We start from the raw sequence: 12789 nt of genomic DNA, 5'->3' as shown, positions 1-12789 counted from the left end.
GCCTGATCTGGAGTCTCATTGGCGGAGCGTATGTGAGGTTTTACAGTTATTAATGGACAATTCGCTTTTTGCTAAGCTAGAGAAATGTGAGTTCGCTGTACAGAGAATTAGTTTTTTGGGTTACATTATCTCCAGTGAAGGTTTTGAGATGGACCCGGTTAAAGTTCAAGCTGTGCAGGAATGGCCTAGGCCTATTGGTTTGAAATCGATACAGAGGTTTTTGGGTTTCGCCAATTATTACAGAAAATTCATAAAAAATGTTTCTATTATTGTCAAACCGCTGACAGATCTCACCAGGAAAGGTGCTAATGCGGTTCTGTAGACTTCTGAGGCCATTGAAGCTTTTGTGTTTCTAAAGGAGAGGTTCACCTCTGCTCCCATCCTTATGCAGCCTGATGTGACTAAGCCGTTTTTGGTTGAGGTTGATGCTTCTTCGGTGGGGGTCGGTGCTGTTTTGTCTCAGGAAAGCAAGGATGGAGTACATCCCTGTGCCTTTTTTTCAAAAAATTTTTCTGAGACTGAACTTAATTACGATATTGGTAATCGGGAATTGCTGGCTATTAAACTCGCATTTGAACACTGGCATCATCTCTTGGAAGGTGCTGAATTTCCCATTCAGGTTTTCACTGATCATAAAAATCTGATCTATCTTGATGCTGCCAAGCGCTTGAATGCCTGTCAGGCTAGGTGGGCACTTTTTTTCTCGCGGTTTAATTTTTCCGTTACTTACATCCCGTGTACCAAGAATGTTAAAGCGGATGCTTTGTCTCGCAGCTTTTCTCCCATGGTCGGTGCTGAGGAGGAGGAGGAGAGCATTTTACAAGAAGGTGTTGTGATTGCTGCTTTGGACTCCGTTTTGGAGGATGAGATTCTTAAAGCTCAGGAGAATGCCCCATCTAACACTCCCTATGGGAGGTTGTTTGTGCCTAGGACCTTTAGGAGAGATTTGTTTGTTGAGTGTCATGAGTCTCGGTTGGCAGGTCATCCAGGAATTTCTGAGACCAAGAGACTTGTGGGTCGCAGTTTTTGGTGGCCTGGATGGCAGAAGGAAGTCATTAAGTGGGTGCGTCAATGTACTGTGTGTGCTAGATCTAAGTCTTCGCATGCTCCTGCTGCGGGGTTGCTTTGCCCTCTGGAGGTTCCTAGTGCACCTTGGACACATCTGGCCTTATTACTGACCTTCCCCCCTCTGAAGGTTTCACAGTCATCTGGGTGGTCGTGGACCGTTTTAGCAAGATGTGTCACTTGGTTCCCTTCATCAAACTGCCCTGCGCTAAGACACTCGCTAAGGCCTTTGTCAAGGAAATTGTCAGACTACATGGCGTTCCTACTGACATTGTTTCTGATAGGGGACCTCAGTTCATGGCTCGTTTTTGGCGTGCCTTTTGTGACAGGTTGGGAGTTCATTTGTCGTTTTCATACGGATATCATCCTGAGTCTAATGGCCAGACAGAAAGAAAGAACCAGGATGTTGAGCAGTTCTTGCGTTGCTTTGTGGCAGACAATCAAGAGGGGTGGTCTGAGTTTCTGCCACTTGCTGAATTTGCTCTTAACAACCATACATCCTCTTCTGCTGGGTGTTCGCCTTTTTTTTGTTGTTCTGGGAGACATCCGTCTTTTGGGTCATTCTCCAAATTGGTATCGGCTGTGCCTGAGGAGGACAGTTTTTCCGGTGATTTGGAGAGAGTTTGGACGGATGTGCGTGATAATCTTCAGGAGGCTAACAAAAAATCTAAGAGGTACTTTGATAGGAAACGGCAAGAGGTTTCGTTTGCTATTGGTAACAAAGAGAATGACGGCACTTCCACTACAAAAACTAGGTGTGAACAGGTGCTTACTAAGAGCAGCTACCTCCATATATAATGAACAAATAAAGTAGCACACTGTAACACTGAGTATATAGATGTGAAATATGAATAGCATAACTGCTATAAAAAATAGAAATAAATGAAAAATTTTTTGAAAAATTTTTTTAGCGCATGAAATATGAAGTATGGAAAATGAATAGCATTACTGCTGTAAATAAATGAGAAATCTTAGCGCATAAATTGGCCAATTCATTTGTACCTGACAGCCGCGGTAAGGCGTTTCTCGATGTCAGGACCTACCAATGTGAATACCTCTCTAAGAGACCTCCGTCTGCTTATGTGTGGGAAAGACAGATCCTGATGCATTTAAAACCACCTGCGGCATAGGGGTGGGGGTGGAGTGCTCAGTCAACGCTAAATCTAGTAACAAAGAGAATGACGGCACTTCCACTACAAAAACTAGGTGTGAACAGGTGCTTACTAAGAGCAGCTACCTCCATATATAATGAACAAATAAAGTAGCACACTGTAACACTGAGTATATAGATGTGAAATATGAAATATGAATAGCATAACTGCTATAAAAAATAGAAATAAATGAAAAATTTTTTGAAAATTTTTTTTAGCGCATGAAATATGAAGTATGGAAAATGAATAGCATTACTGCTGTAAATAAATGAGAAATCTTAGCGCATAAATTGGCCAATTCATGTGTACCTGACAGCCGCGGTAAGGCGTTTCTCGATGTCAGGACCTACCAATGTGAATACCTCTCTAAGAGACCTCCGTCTGCTTATGTGTGGGAAAGACAGATCCTGATGCATTTAAAACCACCTGCGGCATGGGGGTGGGGGTGGAGTGCTCAGTCAACGCTAAATCTAGTAACAAAGAGAATGACGGCACTTCCACTACAAAAACTAGGTGTGAACAGGTGCTTACTAAGAGCAGCTACCTCCATATATAATGAACAAATAAAGTAGCACACTGTAACACTGAGTATATAGATGTGAAATATGAAATATGAATAGCATAACTGCTATAAAAAATAGAAATAAATGAAAAATTTTTTGAAAAATTTTTTTAGCGCATGAAATATGAAGTATGGAAAATGAATAGCATTACTGCTGTAAATAAATGAGAAATCTTAGCGCATAAATTGGCCAATTCATGTGTACCTGACAGCCGCGGTAAGGCGTTTCTCGATGTCAGGACCTACCAATGTGAATACCTCTCTAAGAGACCTCCGTCTGCTTATGTGTGGGAAAGACAGATCCTGATGCATTTAAAACCACCTGCGGCATAGGGGTGGGGGTGGAGTGCTCAGTCAACGCTAAATCTAGTAACAAAGAGAATGACGGCACTTCCACTACAAAAACTAGGTGTGAACAGGTGCTTACTAAGAGCAGCTACCTCCATATATAATGAACAAATAAAGTAGCACACTGTAACACTGAGTATATAGATGTGAAATATGAAATATGAATAGCATAACTGCTATAAAAAATAGAAATAAATGAAAAATTTTTTGAAAATTTTTTTTAGCGCATGAAATATGAAGTATGGAAAATGAATAGCATTACTGCTGTAAATAAATGAGAAATCTTAGCGCATAAATTGGCCAATTCATGTGTACCTGACAGCCGCGGTAAGGCCTTCATTTTCCATACTTCATATTTCATGCGCTAAAAAAATTTTTCAAAAAATTTTTCATTTATTTCTATTTTTTATAGCAGTTATGCTATTCATATTTCATATTTCACATCTATATACTCAGTGTTACAGTGTGCTACTTTATTTGTTCATTATATATGGAGGTAGCTGCTCTTAGTAAGCACCTGTTCACACCTAGTTTTTGTAGTGGAAGTGCCGTCATTCTCTTTGTTACTAGATTTAGCGTTGACTGAGCACTCCACCCCCACCCCTATGCCGCAGGTGGTTTTAAATGCATCAGGATCTGTCTTTCCCACACATAAGCAGACGGAGGTCTCTTAGAGAGGTATTCACATTGGTAGGTCCTGACATCGAGAAACGCCTTACCGCGGCTGTCAGGTACACATGAATTGGCCAATTTATGCGCTAAGATTTCTCATTTATTTACAGCAGTAATGCTATTCATTTTCCATACTTCATATTTCATGCGCTAAAAAAATTTTTCAAAAAATTTTTCATTTATTTCTATTTTTTATAGCAGTTATGCTATTCATATTTCATATTTCACATCTATATACTCAGTGTTACAGTGTGCTACTTTATTTGTTCATTATATATGGAGGTAGCTGCTCTTAGTAAGCACCTGTTCACACCTAGTTTTTGTAGTGGAAGTGCCGTCATTCTCTTTGTTACTAGATTTAGCGTTGACTGAGCACTCCACCCCCACCCCTATGCCGCAGGTGGTTTTAAATGCATCAGGATCTGTCTTTCCCACACATAAGCAGACGGAGGTCTCTTAGAGAGGTATTCACATTGGTAGGTCCTGACATCGAGAAACGCCTTACCGCGGCTGTCAGGTACACATGAATTGGCCAATTTATGCGCTAAGATTTCTCATTTATTTACAGCAGTAATGCTATTCATTTTCCATACTTCATATTTCATGCGCTAAAAAAATTTTTCCAAAAATTTTTCATTTATTTCTATTTTTTATAGCAGTTATGCTATTCATATTTCATATTTCACATCTATATACTCAGTGTTAGATTGTGCTACTTTATTTGTTCGTTTGCTATTGGTGACATGGTTTGGTTGTCCTCTAAGAATCTGCGATTGAGGATTCCTTCTAAAAAATTGGGTCCCAAGTTTGTAGGGCCCTTTAAGGTGCTTCAGATAGTTAACCAATCTGCTGTTAGGTTGGAGGTTCCTACCTCCTGGAAGATTAATCCGGTGTTTCATGTTTCTCTGTTCAAAAGAGCTGATGTGTCGGTTGGTGACGCCTCTGCCACTGTTCCTCTGGTGGTGGAGGACGGGGAATATGAAATTTCCCGCATCCTAAATTCTAGACGGTATAGAGGGAGTTTGCAGTATCTCGTCGCTTGGAAGGGTTTCGGACCCGAGGATAACTCATGGGTGAGGGCGGATGATGTTTCTGCTTCCAGACTTGTCAGAGCGTTTCACAGGAGGTTTCCTGATAAGCCCGGGCCTAGGGGATCCGGAGGATCCTCTTAGAAGAGGGGGTACTGTTAGAACTCTCCTGTTGGTTTTTTTCTAGTTTGCTGGTCACGTGACCTTTTTTGCCTATTTAATCCGGCTCCGCCCTCCTGGCCTTGCTGGACTTCATTGTAATTACTACTCTTGAGCTATCTTGGTGCTCTGTTACCTTTCTCTGTTAGTTTTGCTAGGTCTTCTGACCTCTATGTTCTATGTTGTGTGTTTGTCTTTTACTGCTACAATTTCTGCTAGGAGGTGTCCAACTTTATCCCAGTCCCTAGTTCTTGTAGGGATCCCTCCCTTGCATCTATAGGTCTTCGTACAGACTAGCTGAGGACTTTAGCGGGTCTGATCACAGGATCAGGTTCCCCGTTACATCGTAGGGATCCAGTTTAGTTCTATTGTAGGGACAGATCTCGTGTCTTTCCTTAGTGCTTGTAGCAGATCATAACATATAGATGGCTATGTGCGGCCTCCTGCTGTGTATAGATGGCTACGTGCGGCCTCCTGCTGTGTATAGATGGCTACGTGCGGCCTCCTGCTGTGTACACTGTGTTCCAAATTTTTATGCAAATAATATTTTCTCAGATTTTCCCAAATTACCTATATGAATTGCAGTCATTGTAATTTTCCAGTCAAATAACTATTAGAGTACAATTGAAAGGTTTTTGTACAAACTGCCTATTATGCACAGCAGAGTTTTCAACCTTTTCATTTTAATAAAGAACAAAAAAATGGTTATTTTTGAAATTATAAGCATTAGCAGGTTATTACAAACTGAAATCAAACAGTTTTCAACTCAAAACTTTATTCTAGGTGATGTTACATTTGCACATAGGATCCCCTTGTTCGAAAGGAGCTTCTGAACTCTCTCGTCCATTGAATTTGTCAGGTTTTGGATGGTTTCTGCTTTAATTGTTTTGCATGAGGACAGAATACCCTCCCAGAGCTGTTGCTTAGATGTGAACTGCCTCCCGCCATCATAGACACTCCTTTTGATGATGCTCCAGAGGTTCTCAATGGGGTTGAGGTCAGGGAGCATGGGTGCCACACCATAAGTTTGTCCCCTTTTATGCCCATAGCAGCCAGAGATGCAGATGTGTTATGTGCAGCATGAGACGGGGCATTATCATGCATGAAATGATCTCGATGGTCCAGATGGATGGAGTGGAGAATGGCTGGTTGATGGACACCCCATGCAAACACGGCTACTGTGCTAACAAGGAGGAGGTGGAGTAATGTTTTGGGCTGGAATCATGGGGAGAGAGATTGTCGGCCCTTTTAGGATCCCTGAAGGGGTAAAGATGAACTCCATAAAGTATGTTGAGTTTCTCAAACAGCACTTCCTTCCATGGTTCAAGAAGAAGAACCGTGCATTCCGCAGCAAGATCATTTTCATGCATGATAATGCCCCGTCTCATGCTGCACATAACACATCTGCATCCCCTGACTTCAACCCCATTGAGAACCTCTGGAGCATCATCAAAAGGAGTGTCTATGATGGCGGGAGGCAGTTCACATCTAAGCAACAGATCTGGGAGGGTATTCTGTCCTCATGCAAAACAATTAAGGCAGAAACCATCCAAAACCTGACAAATTCAATGGACGAGAGAGTTCAGAAGCTCCTTTCGAACAAGCGGTCCTATGTGCAAATGTAACATCACCTAGAATAAAGTTTTGAGTTGAAAACTATTTGATTTCAGTTTGTAATAACCTGCTAATGCTTATAATTTCAAAAATGACCATTTTTTTGTTCTTTATTAAATTGAAAAGGTTGAAAACTCTGCTGTGCATAATAATTTGGAACATGCATTTTGAGTGCAGCTTGAGTTTTTTTATTTTTTTTAAATATACTGTTATCATAGGCAGTTTGTACAAAAACCTTTCAATTGTACTCTAATAGTTATTTGACTGGAAAATTACAATGACTGCAATTCATATAGGTAATTTGGGAAAATCTGAGAAAATATTATTTGCATAATAATTTGGAACACAGTGTATAGATGGCTACGTGTGCTCAATATTGAGTCATACAATTAATGTAAGGCTATGTGCCCACGATGCAGAAATGCTCCGGATTTTTTTTGAGCGTTTCTGCATCTCCCTGGCAGAAAAAACACATGTGGATTGTACATGCGGATTGTACTTGCAGGTCCTTTTCAGACCATCGCGAGCTGCCGGCAAGCCAGGACGCATCGGATAAAGACACCGGGGGCCATCAGAAGGTAAGTATAATATTTATTTTTTATTTTATTCTTTTTTTACAGGTTCTATGGTACCCGGGTCCGGAGGAGAGTCTCCTCTTCTCCAAACCCGGGTACCATCTGCACATTGAAATGCATGGATTCTGCATGTACAGATGCAGTGATGCGGATTCCATGTGTTCCAATGAAAGTCAATGGCGGCGAAAGCGCCGCGCTTCCGCAAAATAATTGGTAGTGCTGCGGATTTTTCCGCAATGATAATCCGCAGCGGAAATTTCCGCAGCATGTGCACAGCACATGCGGATTATCATTGGGGAACATGGCAGACCTTCTACCAAGCGCTTTTAAGCGTTTCTGCAGTGGAATTGCCGCCACGGAAACGCTTAAAAAACGCATAGTGGGCACACAGCCTAAAAAAATTATTATAATTAATATTGTGCCAAATTAATTTCACGTGAACTATCACAGGGGATCATGTGACATGTCACGTCATACATCAGGTGTGTGTGTGTGTGTGTGTGTGGGGGGGGGGCACGCCTTCTAAACTGCCCGGGGCCCTTGCTATTCTTAATCCACCCCTGGCCGGGTGGTTTCCCTTTTTAAAGTATAGGGTTGTTGGGATTGGATAGTATGAAGTTTAAGGGGAATTGGGAGAGGCTGGGGTATATAGGGAAAAGTGCGGGAAAACCGCCATTCCTGGAGGAGCAGCCACAAGAGAGTCACCTTACCATGGAGTCAGTGGAATCCCTCGTGGTCTGGCTGAGGGACGTCGCCCGGTCACGGACTGGTGGATGGCTCGAGGCCCAGCTGTCTGCTGTGCTGAGAGCAGCTGGTACCCAGGACGTGCCGTCTGTAGCAGGGAGGAGAACCAGGAGGACCCGGCCCCCAGAGAGACTGTCACCGGAGGTAGCCACGCGCAACAGGCGCAGGCTCCGAAGCCCTTCTGCGGACCCTGCAGGAGGCGAGTGTGACTGTGCAGTTCCTTCCGGCAGCGCTTGTCCCGGCAGGAATCCATCCAGCCGGCCTGTGGACGCAGCACAGCGAGGATCGCAGGCCGTGCCGGAAGTCAGGGCCGCGCCAGAAGTGAGGGCCGCACCGGATGTGCGGCCTGCATCATTAGCGCTGCCGGTGCCGGAGGTCTGGGCCCCGGCCAACCGGCGCATGCACACAACAGCTGGGCTGCAAAGGCCAGCTGTTAATCATGGTGGGTGCCACAGGAGCAGGCAAGGGACCAGGAGGATGCCGGGAGGTGGACCCCATGCGGCAGGCATCACTGGCGATGCTCCTGTCGGGGTGCCTGCTGGGAGGAACACCAGGAGAGCATCCCAGCAAGTTTCTGTGGGCAGGCAGCAGTGCTGGGAACCCCTGCAGCCTGGCTCACCCAGACGACATGGAGTGGGGGTGGAGGCGGGCAATGACACCATATTGCCCGGCAGCTTTCGTCCTGTCCTCATGGACCAGGCCCGTGCGTCTGGGTCTGGTAATCAAAGAAGGTCCAGAGCTGCAGCTAGGAATGCAAGGAGGTCTGGAGGGAGGCGATCCTCTGAAAGAAGCCCGGCTACATCATCCGCAACTGCTCAGGTCCCCCCTGGTAACGGGGAAGCCAGGGGCGCAGGCCTTGAGCAGCGACCTGATTCAGAGGGATCTCATTCCAGCGGCGACCGTGATGGAGGAAGAGATCGTCAGGACTCAGGATTTCCGGCTGGTGGGGGCACAGCACCTGCGCAGCTGCGTTAGTATGACTTTATGTCTGGTTTGTCGCCCGCAGGGGCTTTATTGCTAGGGGAAGGCAGTGGTCAGTTTGCAGGGACAGGGGGGAGGAATTTAGGCGGTCCGGGTGGCGCAGAGATATCGGGGATTAGGGATATCTTGCACAGTACGTCACAGATTGTGCTTAGAATGGAGGGCGGGGCAGCGAGTGGGTCAAGGGCATCCCCCGTAGGAGCCTGGTTGCCAGGACAGGCCGTGTTGCCACAGTCTAGTTACGTAGTGGTTGGGTCTGCGGCGGGCGCAGAGGTAGCATCTACAGGTGTTTCAGTGTCGGTTCAGACGGAAAAAGACAAAGGAGATACAGTGAAGCTGGACGATAGGGCAAAAGGTGAGGTGTATGTGTGCTTCAAGGGGCCACTGGGGGCACATTTGAAAAAAGAGGTGAAAGAGAAAATTTGGCCCGATGAATACGTCGAAATTTTCTCCCTCCCTTGGAAAAGTTTAATCTAGACAAAGGGAGGAAGGATGATAGCAAAAATGAGGAGGAGAAGCGCAGGTGGCGGTTAATCCCCCAGACATTTGTAAATTGGCTTCAAGCGTTTGCTATATTGGCTAGTGTCATTGGGGAGAAGTTTCCTGAGAATTGCTCGGGTTTATTCTGTTATTTGGATTCTATTGGGGAAGCGCATCGTACTTACGGGGGTCAGACATGGCTGAGGTATGATGAGCAATTCAGGCAGAGGAAGGCGGTGCGGCCGGAGATTAAGTGGCATCAGAAAGATATTGGTCTTTGGTTGAAAGTGATGGCCCCTGCTAGGTACGGGCAGTCCTTTTGATGCGCCCAAGGGATGGGGACTCGGCGCCCGGGCCTTGCTGTTTGGTTTTGGGGGATGCCGCGGTGGCCCTGGGGTCACTCTTTAAAAAGCAAGGAATAATGGGGGAAAGGTGTATGGGATAGGGAAAGTTCGCTGCTACAGTCCTCTGAGGCCGGTGGTCGGGCAGCTTAGTTGGTTCTGCTCCCCACAGGTGGAGTGGGGCCTCAGGGCAGCGTAGGAGATGGGATGCAGGACAGAGGGGACCCAGCCGGGTCGGAGGAAGAATAGGCACACACATGACAGTTCACTTCAGTACCTTTACTGGTGGTGTTTCAGGCACGATCCAGGTCACTGTAGGGTGAAGGGTGCATTTCAGGACTCTCCCCAGTGAGCGGGTGTGGGGCCTCCTGCTTCTTGCCTTTTCCTGTTAAGTTTATGACCTGCCTGGAGCTAGGCCTAACTTGGTCTCTGTCTTGCACCTGCTGACCTGGTGGTAGGGCCTTCTGTTGGAGATCACACTCCTTGGTCTCTTGGGCCTCAGTGACTCCTGACCCTGGTATATCAGTCAGCTTTTGGTGTTCCTGGGACATGTAGTTTGCCAGGGGTTCCGGTTGTTTCTGCTGGTCCTAGAGATCCCTGCAGACGCGGACCCGGTGTCCGGTAATTGGTTGTGGGGTGAGCTGGTTAAGCTCCTCTGCCCCCTATGTAGCTCGCTTACTCCACTTGCCTTCAGCCGCGCTCGGGGCCCTCACTAGGCTTCACACTGGCAGTAGGCCTCACTACTCTTCACCGCTCTTATGGCGTCGGCACGCCTTAGGCTCACTGACTGAGCTTTAAGAGTCTGAACTCCCTCTAAAGTGACTGGAACTACCTCTGTCCCCTGAGGAAACTGTTCTGAGCTCCACTGCAGGCTGACCTCTCTCAGGCTCCTCTACTGCAGGAACTCTCTCACAGACTGAACTGCCTAGCTCCACCTTCCCTTTTTATATCCCTATCTGGGCACCCCCTGGTGGTCTGAGGTGGAAGGTGGAGGTGTGTGAATGCTATGAGGGCCTCTTGTGGAGGAATCCATCCATGCACCCCTCTAGGATCTGTGGCACCAATGCGCAGCAGGGGCGCCACACTTTCATGGGAGCGGAGGGAGCAGGAGTCAACCGTCGGGACATGGGGGGGTAGTCAGGGAGCACAGGGAGGAAAAGAGAAGTCTGGAACGCGCTGGCAATTTAATGATGGCCAGTGCAAATATGGGAACAGCTGCAAGTTCAAACATGTTTGTTCCCATTGCAATGGGAGCTCCCATGGGGCCTCAAAATGTTTCAAAAAATCAAAAAAGGAAAAGGAAAGCTGTCTGTGGGTACCAGTCAAGGGGGTGACTCCAGTGAAGCTGCAAGGGATGGCCCTCTTTCTAAGTAGATATCCCGATCAATTAAACGCTACAATTATTCTGAATGGTTTTTTGGAAGTTTTCAGGATCCTGCCATCTGATCATAAAGTTCCATTTTCAGTTAAGAATTTGAGGTCTGCTTTATTGCATCCAGAGGTTGTCAGTGAAAGTTGGCAAAGGAGGTAGAGTTAGGGCGTATGGCAGGACCGTTTGAGAGTCTGCCGGGTGAAGGGGTGATCATTTCTCCTTTGGGGGTTGTGCCTAAGAAGGAGCCGAATAAATTTCTTTTGATTCAGCATTTGTTGTACCCGAAGAGATTTTTGGTCAATGACGGTATTGCGCCAGAATTATGTTCTGTAGAATACACATCATTTGATGCGGCGGTGTCATGGGTGCGCAGGTACGGGCCTGGGTCATTGTTAGCAAAAACCGATATTGAATCGGCTTTCAGGTTACTTCCAGTTCACCCGGCTAGCATTCCGTTATTGGGTTGTTTTTGGAACAAATGTTATTACCTGGATAGGTGTTTGCCTATGGGTTGCTCAATTTCATGTTCGTTGCTTGAGACTTTCAGTACTTTTCTGGAATGGGTGGTTAGGGATGTTGCAGGCGTGCAGTCCGCTATTCATTACCTGGATGACTTTTTGTTCATAGGTCCCCCAGATTAGTTGGTTTGTGGTAATTTGTTAGCAGCCATGGTGTGGGTTGCGGAACGTTTTGGTGTTCCATTGGCGAAGGAGAAAACTGAAGGTCCTTGTACCGTATTGAGTTTTTTGGGAATACTGATTGATTCGGAAAGAATGGAATGTCGGTTACCCGAGGACAAATTGGCATTGCTCAAGCAGGAGGTTGAGCGAATCGGTAAATTGCGCATGGTGAGATTGAAGGAGCTGCAGTCGCTGTTAGGGAGATTGAACTTTGCGTGTAGGATTATGCCTTTGGGCAGAATATTTTGTCGCAAGTTGTCAACGGCAACAGCAGGTATGCGGGCATCGCATCATTTTATTCGTTTGAATAGAGATCACAGGGAGGATTTGTTGGTATGGAAGCACTTTCTAGACTATTACAATGGTAGGTCATTGATTCAGCAGGAGTTTGTGAACAGCTTTGATTGCGAGATTTATATGGACGCTGCAGGCGGGGCTGGCTACGGGGCCTATTGTAAGGGAAAGTGGAGCGTTGAAAAATGGCCCGATTTGTGGAAGGAGAAGGGTGTTACAAAGAATCTTGCTCTGTTTAAATTATTCCCAATCGTAGTCGCGGTCTCAATTTGGGGCGAATTTTTCTCGAATCAGAGAGTCAGGTTCCACTGCGATAATATGGGCATGGTGGCGGTGATTAATAGTTTGTCGGCTTCGTCTCCTCGGGTTATTAAACTGGTCAGGGAACTGGTACTGCGTTGTCTGGAGTTGAATGCATGGATTTCGGCGGTACATGTGCCAGGTGTGCAAAATTCTACAGCGGATGCTTTGTCTCGTTTCCAGTGGGAGCGTTTTCGGGCACTGGCACCAGAGGCAGAAGTCGCAGGAGTGGAATGCCCTTTGCAGTTGTGACAGCTGATTACGGACGAGCTGGAAGATTGATCCAGGAGTCATTTGCGAGTTCAATCTGGTCTTCATACGAGGCATCGTGGTGAGTATGGCAAAGCTGGGTGTCCCATTGGGGGGCGGTAGAGAGTGACGAGGATAGAACTCTGGCGGTTTTGTTTTTAGTTGGTAAGGCTG

Source organism: Phyllobates terribilis, unplaced genomic scaffold (genome assembly GCF_046119375.1).
Source record: "Phyllobates terribilis strain yellow unplaced genomic scaffold, ASM4611937v1 Scaffold_1__5_contigs__length_1240528914, whole genome shotgun sequence".
Classification (NCBI taxonomy): Eukaryota; Metazoa; Chordata; class Amphibia; order Anura; family Dendrobatidae; genus Phyllobates; species Phyllobates terribilis.
The sequence above is the reverse complement of the archived record's forward strand: the minus strand, read 5'-3'. Positions refer to the sequence as shown.